This window comes from Pteropus medius, unplaced genomic scaffold (genome assembly GCF_902729225.1).
Source record: "Pteropus medius unplaced genomic scaffold, Ma_sr-lr_union100, whole genome shotgun sequence".
Taxonomy (NCBI): domain Eukaryota; kingdom Metazoa; phylum Chordata; class Mammalia; order Chiroptera; family Pteropodidae; genus Pteropus; species Pteropus medius.
This window is the reverse complement of record NW_024349519.1, coordinates 414648-432146: the sequence shown is the minus strand read 5'-3', so window position 1 is coordinate 432146 and position 17499 is coordinate 414648. Positions and strand designations below refer to the sequence as shown.

Genomic DNA, 17499 nt, shown 5'->3' with positions numbered 1-17499 from the left:
CAAAAGTTAATAGGATCTTGTGTAGAATATTTTTGTGATTTAAGAAACTTCAGTTATCTGGGCGTTGACAGCAGACTATATATTCAAAGATTAATTTTTTTTATTTTAATAGAAAAACAATACTTTTTTTTTTACTTTTGGTATATTATCTGTGGTGGTTTTAAAACATAATTCACAAAGTTTTTGATATTCTTCCTTTCAAAAGGTAGAGTCCCTCCCCTTAAATATGGATAGTACTTTGGGACTTGCTTCTAATGAATAAAATGTGGCAGAAATGACTGTGTGGCATTTCTGAGAAGGTCATAAGAAGGCATTGTGACTTCATCCTTTCTGTCTCTCTTGGATCATTTGTTCTGGGAACAAAATGATATGGAAGCCAGCTACCACATCATGGGATACTCAAGAAGCTCTATGGAGAGGTCGATATGGCCTCTAGCCATCACCTATGTGAGCGAGCCAATTTGGAAGCAGATCCTCCAACCCTAGTCAAGCCTTCAGATGACTGTAGCCCCAACCAATATCTTGACTGCAACCTCATGAGAGACCTTGAGCCAGAACCAGCCAGCTAAGCTGCTACTGACCTCCTAAACTGCTACTGAATAGAAATTGTGAGATAATGTATGTGTCTTGTTTTAAGCCATTAAATTTTGGGGTAAGTTGTTATGCAGTAATAGATAACGGATATACCATCATGTAACATTTTATAGTAAAAGATTGATAAACTATCTGTCATATGGTCCAAAATTTTTTTGTTCTCCTAAATTCTTTTCTTTTCTTTTTTTGTTGTTATTTCTAAGAACTGTTTTGGTCTGAAAGGTATGCATTAAAGTCATTATTAGCAGTTTTCTATTTCTCCAATCTTCTTCTGTAGCTACTACTTTACAAAAGTTGTTGCTATATTATTTGTTGCATAGATATTCATGACTATTATAGCTTCATAATGAGTTGTAGCCTTTAGCACTATAAAGTATCCTTTATCTCATTTAATACTTTTTGCTTGAATGCTACCTTATCGATATTAAGATTATAATCCTTGATTTTTTAAATTTGCATTTGCTCAGTACATCTTTTTTAATTCTTTTATCCTAGGCTCTCTTATATACAGCACAGAGTGGGGTTTTAATTTGTGAGTCAATTTAAAAATCGTTTTCTTTTAATAAGTAATTTAAGCCCATATGTGTGTGTGTGTATGTGTATACACACATACAACTGCTATGTTTTATTTCAGTTATGTCATCTTTATATATACAAAACAATGCATGGTTTTCCAGTAGACTGTGTGTTCAGTTTCCTTTGCTCTTTGCTGTTCTCTGTGTGTGTGTGTGTGTGTGTGTACTTCTCTTGATATTTAGGAAAATTTATTTATTTATTCTAATGATTCCCTTTATACCAATACTCATATAATACCTTGGTTCTCTTTATCTTTACACCTTGACTATTAGTTCCCTACTTGGAACACAATGAAAGAACTTGAAACCACCTCCTTCTCTCTCCTCTGTACCTGCCACTATCCAATTTTAGTTAATAGTATTATTTTTATTAATGTTTATTCTTGTCCTCTTTAATATATTTTGGTTTATAATATTCAGTTTGTTGGCTTTAAATGACATCCTTTAACTCCGTTTTACCTGTTAGACAGTGAGCTATTCTACTTTTATCTCTCTCCCCTCTCTCACTTTTTAAAGTTATTACATTATCAGAGCAAATAAAATTTATATACTATTCTTATTCCTACTTTTGTTTTAGTGGTAGTTATATCTAAATATATTCAGTTTGAACCACCAGTCTCTCTGCTGAAGTTTTCTCAGTCCTCTCTCAGTTGGGTACAGTTTATCCTTAGGAAGGATTCATGAGTATAATAGTCCCAGGTGTTTATCATAGGAAAACTTTTTCTATAGCCTTGCTACTTATAGAACGGTTTGTCTACATTTAAAATCCTTGGTGTACATTTTTTCCCCTTGATTATATTGTAAATGTTGCTTTACTATTTTCTGGCTTTGAATGTTGCTGAGAACTCTGATGGCAAATTGGTTTGCTATCCTTAGAAAGTGACTTGGTTTTTCTGCCAGGAAGCACAATAATTTTTTTCTTTATATTAAAACAATAATTTTCTAGGATAAATCTAAGCAATGACCAATCTGGGTCTATTTAACTTGGTATATGGTGTGCCCTTTCAATAAATATAGATTGAGGTCTTCATCCCTTCCGTACCCACTCCCCACCCTCAAGAAAAATATGATTGAATTATAGTTGTAAATATTAATTCTATTCCATTATTATTATTTTCTTTTTCAAGGCATCCAGAAATATGTGTATTGGTTGTTGTTTGTCTGATTTCTATATTACTTTACTTTCTCTTTGATCCTTTTAATCTATTTCTTTCACTTTGCTTTTTTTATTTCCATCCTCTTTGTTCTATATAGTACATTGATCTTAGCTATTTTTTGTTGTTGTTTTGTTTTAGGTTGCATTCCCTGGGACATAGACTCTGAGACAGGGATTTGTATACAGAAGTTCATTGGAGAACACCCTTGGAATCAGCATTTGTGACAACCTGAAGAAGGGAAGACTGGGCAGAGGAGATGCTGAACTGCAGTTAGTGGTATGCTGGTAAATGTTTAACAACCAGTTTTCAAGGGGGAAAATATTCTCTAATTTGTAACAATTTCCAGCATGTAAATACTTTCATTGTGGCAATTTTAAGCTACCAATATGATGTCACTGAATGTGGATCTGGGGAGAAATGCACAGTAGCACCCATACAGAAACAATAGACATAACCTCAAGAGCATAGTAATGTAGTAAAATAATTCGGAAGTAATGAATATTAAGTATTTATTACCTTGGTTTTTAATATAATTTATTTAATTCTGAGTTTATATAATAAGTTTTAGTAATGGTTATGTTTAACAACCTGCTTGCAAAATTCCTAAAAATTTTAACAATTGGCTCTCATGAGCCAGTAGGAGCCAGCTGCAATATACCACTGATTGTGATGAGTCACAACAAAGGCCTGAGGCTATCCCATCAGGAGCTTTAAAGTTGGGATGGCCCTTCAGAGTTTTCCTATTTTGAGGCAAGGACCTCTGTATTTCGGCATGGACCAGTCACTGGATGCAGGTAAACCAGGAAATTCCCAGGTTCCCAGGAAATTCCCACCAACATTCTGGCAACTTGGGGTATGAGTACTTCAGTTCTGAAACAGGTATTTGGGGAGCACACCACAGGATCCATTACTGTAACTCATAGTTTAGTCTTGGTTTCTGCCTTAGGACAGCATTTTTTATTGTATGCTTGCATCTGTCAAAATTTGTGATTGTTTTTGTGTGTGTGTGTTTTTTTCCTTATAGCAACTTTGTATGGATACTGAGTTTTTATTGTTTTTTATGTTTGACTATGTTGGATTTTTCTGGGTCAGCTTTTAACAAACGGATCTTTTTAAGAGAATGGACAGGGTTTTTAAGGCCTTTTCCTGTTTTTTTTTCAGCTCAAGCACTCCCTCTTCTGTTGCTATAGTGAAGAGCAGTTTTCTTAATTATAATGTGCTTTTTTTGTAAGTCAGACTTCTGATTCTCCTGTTGTTTTTTTCCAGTGGGGTTACTTATTACCAGTTATTTCTTTTCTATTTCCATTCACCACTGGCTGCTGTCTCCAAGGAACTTGACTTTACTTTTCAAAATGTCTTTTTCTTCTTAAAGTTGCACTTTCCCAATACTGCCACATTTGTTCCTAAGAATTTACCAAGCCCTTATGTTTTGACTCCTTTTGCCAGTGCTGATCTGCCAGGTTTCAGACCAGCTCTCAAGTATTCTTACTAGGGATTGGCTGATTTCTTTCTGGGAGTGTCACTTATTGATGTTACAGGGTTCTACCAACACTAAGCCCTCCATATTTCTCATCTTTTTCAAGCAGATTCTGTGACCTCTACACACTTATAGGGGTTCTGGATGGTCTCAACTGTGTTTTTCCCAACTTACATGTAAGTTGGAGATTATAGGATTTTTTTTTCTGTAATTAGTATCAGTCATAGGAATTTTTATTTGCTTTTCTTTTTGCTCTGTGTAGTGTTAAGGAAGAGGTGTGGGAAGTCATAGAAACCAAAGAATGGGTATTTGTTTTTAATATGTATAAATAATATTGTGCTTTAAATATTCTTCTGTTTTTTCTTTTTCACTTAATATTATGTGTTTATAATCTATCTGTGCACTATATGTACACCTAGTTTATTGCTTTTAGTTACTGCATTCCTTCCACAGTCTGCATTCACCCTATTTTATGTACCTGTTCTCCTGGTTAAAATACCTGGGTTGCTTCTATCTCCCTGCTATCATGGAAAGAGCTGGATGAACACTCGTATATGTTCCCATGGTAATCCACATGACATTTTTTTCTAGGACATATAACCAAGAGATGAGATCTTGGGATTACAAGGCACATACACAGGTTGCTTCCCAGAATGGCTAAGAATGAGAACAAGAGGTCAGTCTCCTCACACCTCTTGCCATCTCTTTAATTTGCCATGCTGGTAAAATAATTCATTGAGTTTTGGCCTTAAATTCCATTTTGATATTTTATTTAGCTTTTTTGAGGTATAATTGACAAATAAAATTGTAAGATTAATTTAAAGTGTACATTGTAGTTATTTTAAGTTTTGTATTTTTGCATCTTGTTTATGAAAACTTTTCTCACCCAAGTCACAAAGATATTGTCCACATTTTCTTCAATTAGTTTCATAATTTTACTTTTCCATTTACATCTTTAAGCCATTTGAAGTTTACCTCTGTATTTAGTAAGGTAGGGATCTAACTTAATTTTTCTTCATATTATGAACCAGTTTTATCAACATAATTTTTAAGAAATCTGTCCTTTCCTCATAAAGATGGCTTTACCATCTTTGTGGTGCTGCTTTTTTCATATGCCAAATTCTATATGTCATGGGTCTGTTTCTGAGCTTTCTATCTTTTCTATTTTTTTTTTTTGTTTATTTGTTCTTGTGCTCTTTTTTTTTTTAATATCTATAGTGTGATAGGTCTTAGTAGTTGGTATTATAATCCCCTTTTGAATTTTCTTTTTCATAGGCTACTCTTCCATATACATTTTAGAATGAGTTTGTCGAGTTTCTAAAAAAGTTCTAGCTAACATTTAAAAATAAGATTTGAACTTATAGATTTAGGAAGAACTGACATCTTTCTTAAACTAAGTTGTCTTATCTAAGAACATAGTTTTATTTTTTTTTATTTTATTTTTTTTTAGAAATTCTGTCCTTTGATAAGTTTAAAATTTTTTAGGGTAAAAGTATTATGTCATACTTATGAATGATTGTTAAATATTTTGTAATTTTTGGTGCTATCGTAAATGGTAGTTTACCATTTCTGGTTCATTATTGCTAGTATAGAGAAATAATATTTCTGTGTTTCTGAAGAAATTTGAAACATAAATGTTTAACTTTATCAAATGTTTTATACGTCAACTCTTGGGATGATAATGTGATTTTTCTCTTTTAATCTATAGATATGGTCAGTAACATTGATAGTCTTCTCATGTTAAGCCATTCTTATGTTCCTGGAAGAACACCTTGACTTTTGAGTTCAGTTGAATAATATTTATTTGTAGCTATTTTTTAATCTATTTATATCAGTAGCATGGATTATGATTCTTCTTCTGTCTGATTTTAGAATAAATAATTAGGCAGCTTTTCTTCTTTTTCTATTTTCTGAAATAATTTAATTGATAAAGGGATTATCTGTCCCTTGAAGGCATGGTAAAACTCACTGTAAAACCATATAAGCCTAAGGCTTTTTTCTAGGGTTAAGGCCTTTAATTACCATTCAATTTATTTATAGGTATTTGGTCTGTTCATATTTTTAATTTCTTCTGCCAATTTTGGCATTTTATGATTTTCCAAAAATCATCTACTTTATCCATTTAGTGTATTAGCCTGTGATTGACCATAATCTTCTTTTCTATCTCTATTGTATCTATAGCTAGTTCCCTTGATTTCATTATGTGATTTGAATATTTTCATCTTTTTTCCTAATTAGCTCATTAGAGAGTTGTCCATCTTACTCATCTTTACAAATTAGATGGTAAAAATAAGTCCTAATATAACATAAGTTATAATAAATGTTAATCAGTTCATCAGTTTCTGAGAAGACAGATACTCAGGTTGGATATCAGACTAGGTTAAAAACTAAGATCTAGCAATATATTATGTGTAAGAGACACACTTAAAATGAAAGAATATGTATAAGTTGAAAGTAAAGAGATATAAGTAGTTATTTGAGGCTATTATGAACAGAAACAAACCAGAAACAAAACAGGTAGCTATTTTATATAAGATAAATTCGAGCTACAAATTTAAGGCAAAACTATCATTATGGACAAAACATAAGAAGTAAGTAGGCTTGGTGCAGACTATCAGGAGCTCAGCCAACTGACGATATCAAATGGATAGTTGGATAAATAAGACTAGATTCAGGGGCAAAGTTCAGAGGCAAAGTCAAAGCTGAGATATAAATTTGTAGTCATCAGCATATATATGGTATTTAAAACCATAAGACTGAGTCGAGACCATCAAGGGAGTGTAGACAGGAAAAGAGGTCTAGGGAGTAAACTCTGAACCATTCTAACATTTTGAGATCAAGGAGATGAAGAGGAACCAGCAAAAAGATATAGAAGTGGCCAGAAAGGTAGGAGGCAAACCAGGAGATTGTGATGTCCTGGAACCCAGGTGAAAAACTATTTCAAAGAAAGAGAGTGATCAGCAGTTTAAATGTTGCTGACAGGTCACGTAAGAGGAGGCTGAAAATGGACGGTTGGATTTAACAATATGGAGGTTGTTGATGACTTGCTAGGAGTAAGTTTGATGATGGAGTAGGGGGCAAAACCTGATTGGAGTGAGTTCAGAAGAGGAGAGAAATTGGGGACGGTGAGTTTACCCAATTTTTGAAAGGAGTTTTGCTGTGCAAGGAAGGAGAGAAAAGGGGCAGTAACTGGCAGAGGAAATGAGTCTGAGTTGTTTGATTTTTTTTTTTTTTAAGTTGAGAAAAATAACTGTGTTAGAGAGGAAAAAATTGATGGAACAGAGAGAGATGGAAGAATTATTGAAGCAATGTCCTTGAAGAGAGGAGATGGGATCTAGTGTACAAGTGGAGGGGCCAGCATTAGGTAAGAGATAGTTCATCTACAGGTAACAAGAGAGAAAGTGGAATAGAAGGGTGCAAATGCAGATAGCTAGGGAGATATAGTAGTAGAAGTATGTGGAGTTAATAATGATTGCTTCCATTTTCTCGGTGCAGTAAGGAGCTAGGTTATAAACCAAGAAAGGAGGCGAGAGAAGTTCTCAGAGATTGGAGGAGAGAGGAGAAAATACAAAATTGTTGTTTAAGAATGTCATAGTGAGTGGATTAGGGAAATATAGTATGTTTTCTAGGCAGTAGTATGGGGCCACTTGAGGTTGATAATTATGTAAAGTAAGACGAATTAGCAAGTTTGAATATTTCCCCGAGGCCTCATTCAGCTGCCATGGTGCAGCTATAGAGTAAGCAGAGAAAATTGGATTTAAGCTGGGCCGTGGTCTGCCAAGGAGTACTTTAGGGCAAGAGAGGAACAAGTGAGTTAGAGTTGAGAAAATATGCAAGGGATTGATTATAATTATTGACCATGGAATTTATGCTGGGTTACAGGGTTGAGGACATGAAGCAGCAGGGGACAGTAGAAAGGTGGTAGAACCAATGAAGTACAAGGTCCCTATGAAGATCAAAGGATTGTTGGAATTGAGGTACTAGTGGAAGTGAGCTGTAAAGAGGTGATGTTTGAAGAATGAAATATTTGAAATTGAGATCATGGAAGGTGTACAAGTTTTTGTTTGTTTGTTTGTTTTTTGTAATGACAAGGTTAAGGGTATGACTGATGGCTAGAGGATGAAATCACTAAAGGAGAACAGATCAAACATTGCAAGGCCAGGTTTGGAAAGATCTGTATGAATATTGAAATTGTGAGGGATTATGACAGAAGTACTGGATGTAGTGACAGTGAGCAAAGAGGAGGTAAACGACTTAACAGAAAATGCAATGTGGGTGGTAGGTAGTCTAAAGACAGGAGTTTAAAGTCGAGTATTATATATAAAATATACATATACATAATATCTTATATAGTATATAAAGAGAGTAGGGGAGAATGATCTGGAAGTATCATTGAGGAATGAGGAAGACCCCTACCTCTTTTCTAGGCCATGTGATAAGGAGGTTGTGGGAATGAAAATAGATAACATTTGAGAGGGCTGCAGGTGAGGCAGTATTATCAGGGAAGAGTCAGGGGTCATTTGTTGCTTTATCTATTTTGAGGCTATATAGTTGTAAGCATCTACATTAACAATATAAATGTATTATATTACATATTCTTGTTCTGTTGTCTTCCATTGCCTCTAACGCTGCTTTTTGCCTCAAATTCTGTTTTTTTCTGATTTTAGATGTCTGCTTGGCTTTCTTTTGGTTCTTAGGTACATTTCCCTACCTTTTTGTTTTAACTTCTCCTATCCTTTCTTTTAAATGTGTCTCTTGTAGACATTATATTGCTAGATCTTATTTTTTAATATAGTCTGAGACTTCTGTCTTTTCTCTGGTGAATTTACCATCTTAATTTAAATTTTTTCTTTTTTTTTTTTTGCTAATTTCCTTGAATAAATCAATTTTTCCATGGGTTTGAAAAACATGCATTTTATATTTGTTCTTCCTTTTGTTATTCATAACTTGTTAAGACTCTGACTTGTATTTATTTTTCTTAATTTATGAAACTTATCAACACTTGTTATCTTCTACCTTACTAGGACAAGTACTTTAACTCCCCCACTCTCATTTTCAGTATTTTGAAAATATTGTTTTCCTGCCTCTCATGTTGCTCTTGAGAAGTCTGACATCATTGATTCATTTTTCTTGTGGGTGAGCTACTCTTTTTGGAAAGTTTTTAGCATTTTCTCTTTATTAAATATCACTGTTTACATATTTATTACCCTACACACCCTTTCAATATCAGTCTTTCTTTAGAAGTTCTCACTTGTGTTTTTCATATATCATCTTCCCTCTATTTACTTTTTTCTCTCCTATGAGAACTCCTATTATATAAATAGTGTTATTTCTATGTCTAGCCTCCATATTTTTTCATTTTGAACCCACTCAAAATTTCTCCCCAAGTCTACTCTCCATGTTGGGAACCTGGCCTTCCTCTGTCCAGGGCTATTTCCCTTCTTTACGAATTCATAACCACTTCTGGCCCTCCAGAGTTTTCTGCTGGTTTTCTTTTCTTTTTAAAAATATCCAGGGGGAGGGGGGAGGTAGACAGGAAAAAATTTAAATTATTTCTTCAATTAAAATAATAAACAAACAAACAAACAAATAAATAAAATTATAAAAAATATCCATTCATTTCATTTCTGAAGCATCTTGGGGGTTGGGTTTGGGGCGGTAGACTGTGACACTTTGCCTTTATTTCAGGGGTCATATAATGTCCCTTTTATGACAGCCTACCTTAGTGTTTGTTGAAACTTTGTGTTTCTAGTAATATAGAACAGAAGATATTGTTTCTTGAGCGGTCATGGTCGTATTCTGTAAATGAAGATGTTTATCCTGAAAAACTATAGGCAGAATGTAAAAACAAAGAACAGGCAAAACAATGTATAAACATGAAAGACAGCAAAATAGTCATTTTACTGAAACATTGAAATTTACTTTCAACATGATTGTGTTTAATTTTACAGTCACTTGGGAATCTTCTTAAGCCTGGAAACAAGATAAGAAAATTAATCTATTACAGATTTCTCTTAAATACATTTGTGGAAATGTAGACGATTCATAGGTAAAATAAGAATGCTTCCAGAACTCAAAGTTAAACTAGTAATAATGATATGTAATCTATACTTATGTCACCTTAACAAGGCAGAATGTCTCCCAGGACCAAAATCAGGAAGAGCAGGGCTTGGCAATAGCTTATTATTTATCAGACAGTATTCTTATACCTAAAGTTAGAACATAGCATAAATATTGACAATGGTTATTTCTGGGCATTGACTTGTCTCTATTTTCCAAATTTTTATGATGAACATGCATTACTTTTGTAATTGAAAAAAAAATACTATTTTAATAGAATTTTCATAGGGAAATTGTCATATAAATACACAGACTTGTGCAAAGATATTTGCTGCAGCATTGTTTGTAATGTTGAAAAATATCCAAATGTCAGTAGGAGATACAGTTCAATTAATTGATAGATCTACATGGTAAATATCATGCATACAATAAAAATGATAATGTAAGTCTATATTAACATAGAAGAATTTCAAAGATGTACTGTTACTTGAAACACAAAGCAGGTTAAAAAAAACATCCAATATGAACCCATTTTTGCAACCATAAGGGAAGTGCACAGAAATTTTTTGAAAAATCTGTGCAAGATTGCCGCTCCATCCTAACAACAGGTGAAAAGTTGAACAGTCTGAAAAATCAACAACTTTTTTAGATCCTCTAGAGATGTGAAGTAACAGTGCAAACTATTGACCTCAAGATTGGAGAGACAGACAGGTGGTAACAGAGAATCACAGCTTATTGGAACAGAAACCCACAAGCAGAAACTTCTGCAGAAAACAGTGCCTAGTAGACAACCTGAATTGTAATTGATGAATTGCTAGAGGCTCAGGATGGAGAACTCTGAGAGTTAAAAATTCCAGGGAGACGTAGTCACAAGGACATTCAGAAACTTTACCAGGTGCTCACAGTGAAGATCAGAGAAAAATCTCATGTTTCTCATAGGGGAAGGGGCAAGTAACCATTTGAAATAAACCTGAGCATTCTATTCTTAAAGTCTGCCCTCAAGGGAAACTGTTTTACTAGTGCCTAACCTACTGGGGTTTTATCGAGGCCTAACCTATTTGGAGGAATGGAAATACCCAACTCTATTTGGCTCTAGCCTTCCACATGGGGCAGGGGAGGGAAATACACAGTTCCAGCTTCCTCTAGCTATCCTGTCTCACCTAAGGTATGGGAGAAAGGGGAGGGTACTGAGAAGGACTGGGAAAGTTCACAGTCCAGAGGCTTTCCAAAAAACTAAGACCTAATCTTAGTAAAATGGTTTCCCTTCCTCCATACTTTACCACCACATCGCTAATGGCCTATTTGCCAGAGTTCCTTTCACCTATTACATCATGTCCTGATTTTAACAAAAATTAGAAGCCATTCTAAAAGGCAAAAGACACAGTTGTTTAACAAGACTGAACGAGCATCAGAACCAGAGTCAGATACAGTAGAGATGTTGGAATTATCAGACTGGGAATTTAAAACAACTATGATTAATACCCTAAAGACTCTGATAGAAAAAGTAGCATGTAGGAATGGATGGATAATGTAAGCAGAGAGATAGATATTCTAAGAAAGAATCAAAAAGAAGGGCTGGAGATCGAAAATACTAACAGAAATGAAAAAATGCCATTGATGGCCTCATTAGTAGACTGGACATGGCTGAGAAAAGAATCTCTGAGCTTGAGGATATGATAATAGAAACTTCCAAGACTGAAAAGCAAAGAGAAAACACACACACACACACACAAACCCACAAACCCACCAAAAAAACCCCAGAATATGCAAGAAGTGCAAAATAACTACTAAAGGTATAACGTGTGTAATGGGAATAGCAGAAGAAGGGAACAAAAGCAGTATTTGAAGCAATAACAATTTTGAAGCAATAATAGTGGAGAATTTCTCCAAATTAATGTCAGACATCAAACCACAGAGCCAGGAAACTCAGAACAACAAGATCAGCAGGAAAAATGCCCCCAAAACTACACTTAGGCGTATCATATTCAAACTTCAGAAAAATTAAAGATAAAGAAAAAAGGTTTGAAACCAGAGGGAAAAAACACCTTATCCATAGAGGAACAAAGATAAGAATTACATTCAACTTCTCTTTAGAAACTGTGCAAGCCAGAGAGTGGAGTGTAATATTTAAAGTGTTGAGAAAAAAACTTAAAATTCCATACCCTGAAAAATTATATTTAAAGAGTGAAAGAGAAATAAAGACTTTCTCTGACATATAAAAATTAAGAGAATTTGTGGCCAACAGACCTGCCTTGCAAGAAGAGATAAAAAGAAGTTCTTCGAAGAGAAAGAAAATGATACAGATCAGAAATTCAGATCTATAGAAAGATAGGATGAGCATTACAGAAGGAATAAATGAAGGTAAAATGCAAAGTTTTATTCTTATTCTTAATTGGTCTAATAGATAACAATTTGTTCGAAATAATAGCAATAAGGTATTCAACATATATGTGCTTATGTATAAATAAATTGGATGATAGATATGGTGCAAGGGACAGGAGGGAAGAATTAGGGATATTTTGTTAATTATAAGGTACTAGTACTACCATGAAGTAGTATAATGTCATTTGAAAGTAGTTGTGGATTAGTTGTACATGTATAGTATAAACTCTAGGGGAACAACTGAAAAAAGTAAAAAAAGTATAATTGGTATGCTAAGAAAGGTGAGAAAATGGAATTACAGAATTTTGCAGTCGAAACTACAAAAGGCAGAAAAGTGTGGAAGATAAAAATAGGAACAAGGAACAAGGGCAATAAATAGAAAAAAATAACAGATATGGTAGATAGTAATAGAACTATATCAATAATCACTTTAAACATCAATGATCTAAATACAGTTAAAAGACAGAGATAGTGAGAGTGGAGCCAAAAACAAGACCTAACTATATGTTGTCTACCAGAAACCCACTTTAAATATTAAGACATAGATTAAAAGTACATGCATAGGAAGAAAAATACCAAAAGAAAGCAGGGACTAGGCAAAATGACATAGATGATAGAAGCTTCATTTGTCTCCTCTTGTGACCACATCAAAGTTGAGATGGAAACACGGAGCAAACAGAAAGCAGAGTCACCTGGGGTCTAGATGAACAGAAACCCTAAAACTAGGGAGAGAAATAAGAAATCATTCTGCAACGGTTGGAGGTAGGAGAGGGCAAAGACGCGAGGCTGCCTGGTCCCCGGCAGCTGAGTGGGACAGAGGCTATGGCAGCAGCAGCAGCCAGCAGCTACAGATGCCTCTCAAACGGTCTGTGTCCACAACCGAACTTTGATGATGACAGACCTACTTGCTCTGAGCGTCAGTGCCAGGTCAGCTGCTTGGGGACACCAGGGACTCACCGGGGGACACTGAGTTGTCAGAGTGAGGGCTAGAGGTGAGGCTTTCTGTCGGGCAGAAGTGTTGGTGGTACCCATTGCTCCTCTGTTGAGCCCTTCCTCCTCCTAGTGTGTGGTGGCAGCACCACCACAGCTGAGAAGTCATCGAACTAGATAACAAAGTTCACTCTGCCCACAGGATTCCCTGAAACTACCTCCCCCAACTCTCGGCCCCACCCAAGCCGCATTCAGTTGTATCCTCTGTGAGTCCTGTGCACTTGCTGAGCAGTGCCAAGACTCACACTGGTGGCAGCTGACCTTGGGTTCTGGTGTGCCTTCTTGAGGCAACTATAAACATAGCATCTGTGGATTGCTTGCTGAATCTTAACAAGTGGTCCTGGAAGGGCACACTTGCCCTGCAGCTGTACGCCTCTCAGGACTGTGCCACTGGACACCTACCACACAAAGCCACACTAATAAGACAAGAAGACTTATGGGTTTTGCTTAGTACATAGAAACAGACCCAGAAAGGCAGCCAAAATGGGAAGACATATGAGAAGCAAAAACCATATGAGAGAACAAAACAGAGATCCAGAAATAATGGAGTCAAGCAATCTCACAGATGCAGAGTTCAAAACACTGGTTATAAAAATACTCAATGAAATTAAGGGAAGTGTAAATGAACTCAGTGAGGACTTTAACAAAGAGATAAAAAAACATAAAAAATGGAAATGGAAATAATAAAAGGGAGCCAGTCAGAAATGAAGAATATATGATCTAAGATGAAGAGTATATTAGAAGGAATCAACAAACGTGGATAAAAAAGAGGATCGAACCACTGATGTAGAAGATGAGGAAGCCAAGGACACGCAATCAGAATGGCAAGAAAAAAGTAACTAAGAATATAATAATAATTTAAGGAGCCTATGGGACAAAATTAAGGGTAACAACATCCATATCATGGGTACTTGAAGAGGGAGAACAAGAAGTTGAATATATATTCGAAGAAATAATGATGGAAAACTTCCCTAACTTGGTGAAGGAGATAGACATACAACCCCAGGAAGGTCAGAGAGTCCCCAAAACCAGGAACCCAAAGAGGCCCATACCGAGACACATGCTAATTAAAATGCCAAAGGTTAAATATAAAGAGAGAATCTTAAAAGCAGGAAGAGAAAAGCAATTAGTTACCTACAAGTGAGCACCCATAAGATCGACAGCTGATTTCTCAAAAGAAATTTTACAGGACAGAAGGGCTTGGCACAAAATATTCAAAGTGTTGAAAACCCAGGATCGATAGCCAAGAATACTTTATCTAGGAAAGCAATCATTTTGAGTCGAAGGACAGGTAAAGAGCTTCCCAGACAAAAATAAGCTAAAGGAATTCATCAACGCCAAGCGACTATTACAGGAATTGATAGAGGGTCTTCTTTAAGAAGAAAAAACATGTATCAAAAACAGGAATAAAGAATGGTAATAACTGCATTCCTATCAACAACTACCTTAAATGGAAAAGAATTAAGTGCTCCAACCAAAAGATAGGGAAATTGAATGGGTAAGAAAACAAGACCCCTACATATGCTGCCTACAAGAGATTCACTTTAGAAGACACACACAGACTAAAAGGAAGGGGATGGGAAAAGATATTGCCTTGATGGAACTAGAGGGTATTGTATTGAATGTAGTAAGTCAGATAAAGACAAATACCACATGATTTCACATGCATGTGGAATCTAAAAAACAAAATCAATGGAAACAAACCAATAGATACAGAGAATATTTTGAGAGCTACTAGTTGGGAGGGAAGTTTAGAGGGGATGATGAAAAATGGCAAAGGGATTAAGAAGTACAAATGGATAGATACAAAATAGTCATGGAGGTATAAAGTGTAGCATAAGGAAAATAGTCAACAATGTTGTAAGAAATATATACAGGGGAAGGGGATACCTGATTTAGTGGGGTAACCACTTTGTGAGTTATACAGATCTCTAATCAGTATGCTGTACAACTGAAACTAGTATATTATTGTATGGCAAGTATAATTGAAAAAAAAACCCATCGAATTGTACAATGTAAATATGAGCAACTAATTGTCTGTTACACTTCAGTAAAGCTCAGCAAGAAAAAAGGAAAGCAGGAGTAGCTGTAGTAATTTCAGACAGAGCAGACTTCAGAGCAAGGAGTTATCAGGGGTAAAAAGGGCTATTACACCATCTCACACCGGTTAGAATAGCTATTTTCAACAGGACAAGAAATAGTAAGTATTGGAGAGGATGCGGAGAAAAAGGAACCCTCGTACATTGCTGGTGGGACTGCAAATTGGTACAGCCACTATGGAAAACAGTATGGAGATTCCTCAAAAAACTAAGAATTGACCTACCATGTGATCCAGAAATCTCTGTACTGGGTATTTACCCCAAAGACTTGAAAACATATATCCGAAAAGATATTTGCACACCAATGTTCATAGCAGCATTATTAGCAGTGGCCAGGACATAGAAGCAACCTAAGTGTCCTACAATAGATTATTAGATAAAGATGTGGTGCATATATACAATAGAATATTACTGAGCTATAAGAAGAGATGAAATACTGCCATTTGCAACAACATGGATGGACCTTGAGATAATCATGCTAAGCAAAGTAAGCCAGACAGACAAAGTTGAAAACCACATATCACTTATATGTGAGATATAAATCTAACAACAACGAACAAACATGACAAACAGAAACTCATGGATGTGGACAATAGACTAGTGGTTACCAGAAAGTAGGAGGGAAGGGAGGAAGTAGATGGGGTAAAAGGAGTCAAATATATGGTGACAGAAAGAAATATAACTATTGGCGTCAAACATACAATGCAAAATATGTATGATTTACTGTTGAATTTTACACTTGAAACTTACTGGATTTTGTTAACCAGTGTCACCATAATAAAAGAAAATGGGCAGGGGTATTACATAATAATAAAGAGGTCAGTACTTCAAGATAACATAATAATCCTTAATGTTTGCCTAATAACAGAATATCAAGCTCCAGGAGGCAAAAACTGATAGCATGGCAAGGAGAACTAGATGAATCCACTATTATAGTTAAAGACTTTAACACTCCTCTGTCAGAAGTAGACAGATCCAGCTGGCAGAAAATCATTAAGGATATAAGAGAACTCAATAGTACCATCAATCAACTGCATATAATTGACATCTCTGGACTATTTTATCCAACAGCAACAGATTGCACATTCTTTTCAAGCTCACACGGAACATTCACCAAGGTAAACTACATTTTGAGCCATAAAACACATACCTTAACAAATTTAAAAGAATAAAAATCATGCAATATCTACTCTCAGACCACAATGGAATTAAACTTGAAATCAATAACAAAAAGATAGCTATAAAGTTTAAAAATATGTGGAAATTAAACACACTTCTAAATAACTTGGGTCAATGAAGGAATCTCAAGAGAAATTTTAAAAATATCTTGAATTAAATAAAAATGAAAATAGAACTTATTAAAATTTATGGGATGTAGCAAAAGCAGTGCTTAGAAGGACATGTATAGCATTTAATACACATATTAGAGAAGAAAAAAGATCTTAAATAAAAAATCTGAGCTCCTATCTTGGGAAACTAAAAAAGAAGAGCAAATTAAATCAAAAGAAAGCAGAAGAAAAGAAACAAGAATTAGAGCAAAAATCAATAGAGAAAATCAACAAATTTAATTGGGCATCTCGTATTTTATCTAGCAACTTTACCCCTCAACCATGAATTTATTTAGTTTATAGTTCCATGAATAATTAAAGTACAAACCAAATGTGTAGGAATAATAGCAAATTCAGGATAGTGGTTAATTTGGAGCGTGAAGGGAAAAATGCCATCAGCGGTACACAGGAAAATTCACTCTTGTGTGTATTTGTATTATATATTTTTAATTTTTGTTTTTTAGGTTTTTCCTTTTTTTTAAATGTTTAATTTCTTAGAATTAGTATTGCGTATGCAGATTTTTTTTATATTACTATGCTTTTTGTTGTCTGAAATATTTATTATAAATATTTTGAAAATCTTCAATAGCCCTCTAAAGTCCAGAGAACCTAAAATATATTACAAACACCTTCCTGGCTTCTCTGATCTTGCTTACCTCTCTAATCTTGCCACTTCCAGTTTGTAGCTATCAGTCTGGCAAGGCTGACCAATTTTCCTTAACAGACCTTCAAGCCTTTGCCATTCCCCGACCCCACCCCCATTACCTCCCACCTTCCTCTTGTTATTAAGTTTCCACTCATTTCTTAGTATCTTTAGGAAAACTTCTCTGGCACTTT

General features: G+C 35.0%; 1 protein-coding gene across 1 annotated transcript in view; it reads left to right on the top strand.

The window, feature by feature from the left end:
* The window catches only part of LARP4 (La ribonucleoprotein 4), a 150130-nt gene that overhangs the window by 12785 nt on the left and 119846 nt on the right, over positions 1-17499 (top strand). Inside the window, exon 2 of the mRNA XM_039882066.1 lies at positions 2465-2602. The gene's annotated coding sequence lies outside the window, so the exon portion shown is untranslated. The remainder of the gene's footprint in view (positions 1-2464; positions 2603-17499) is intronic.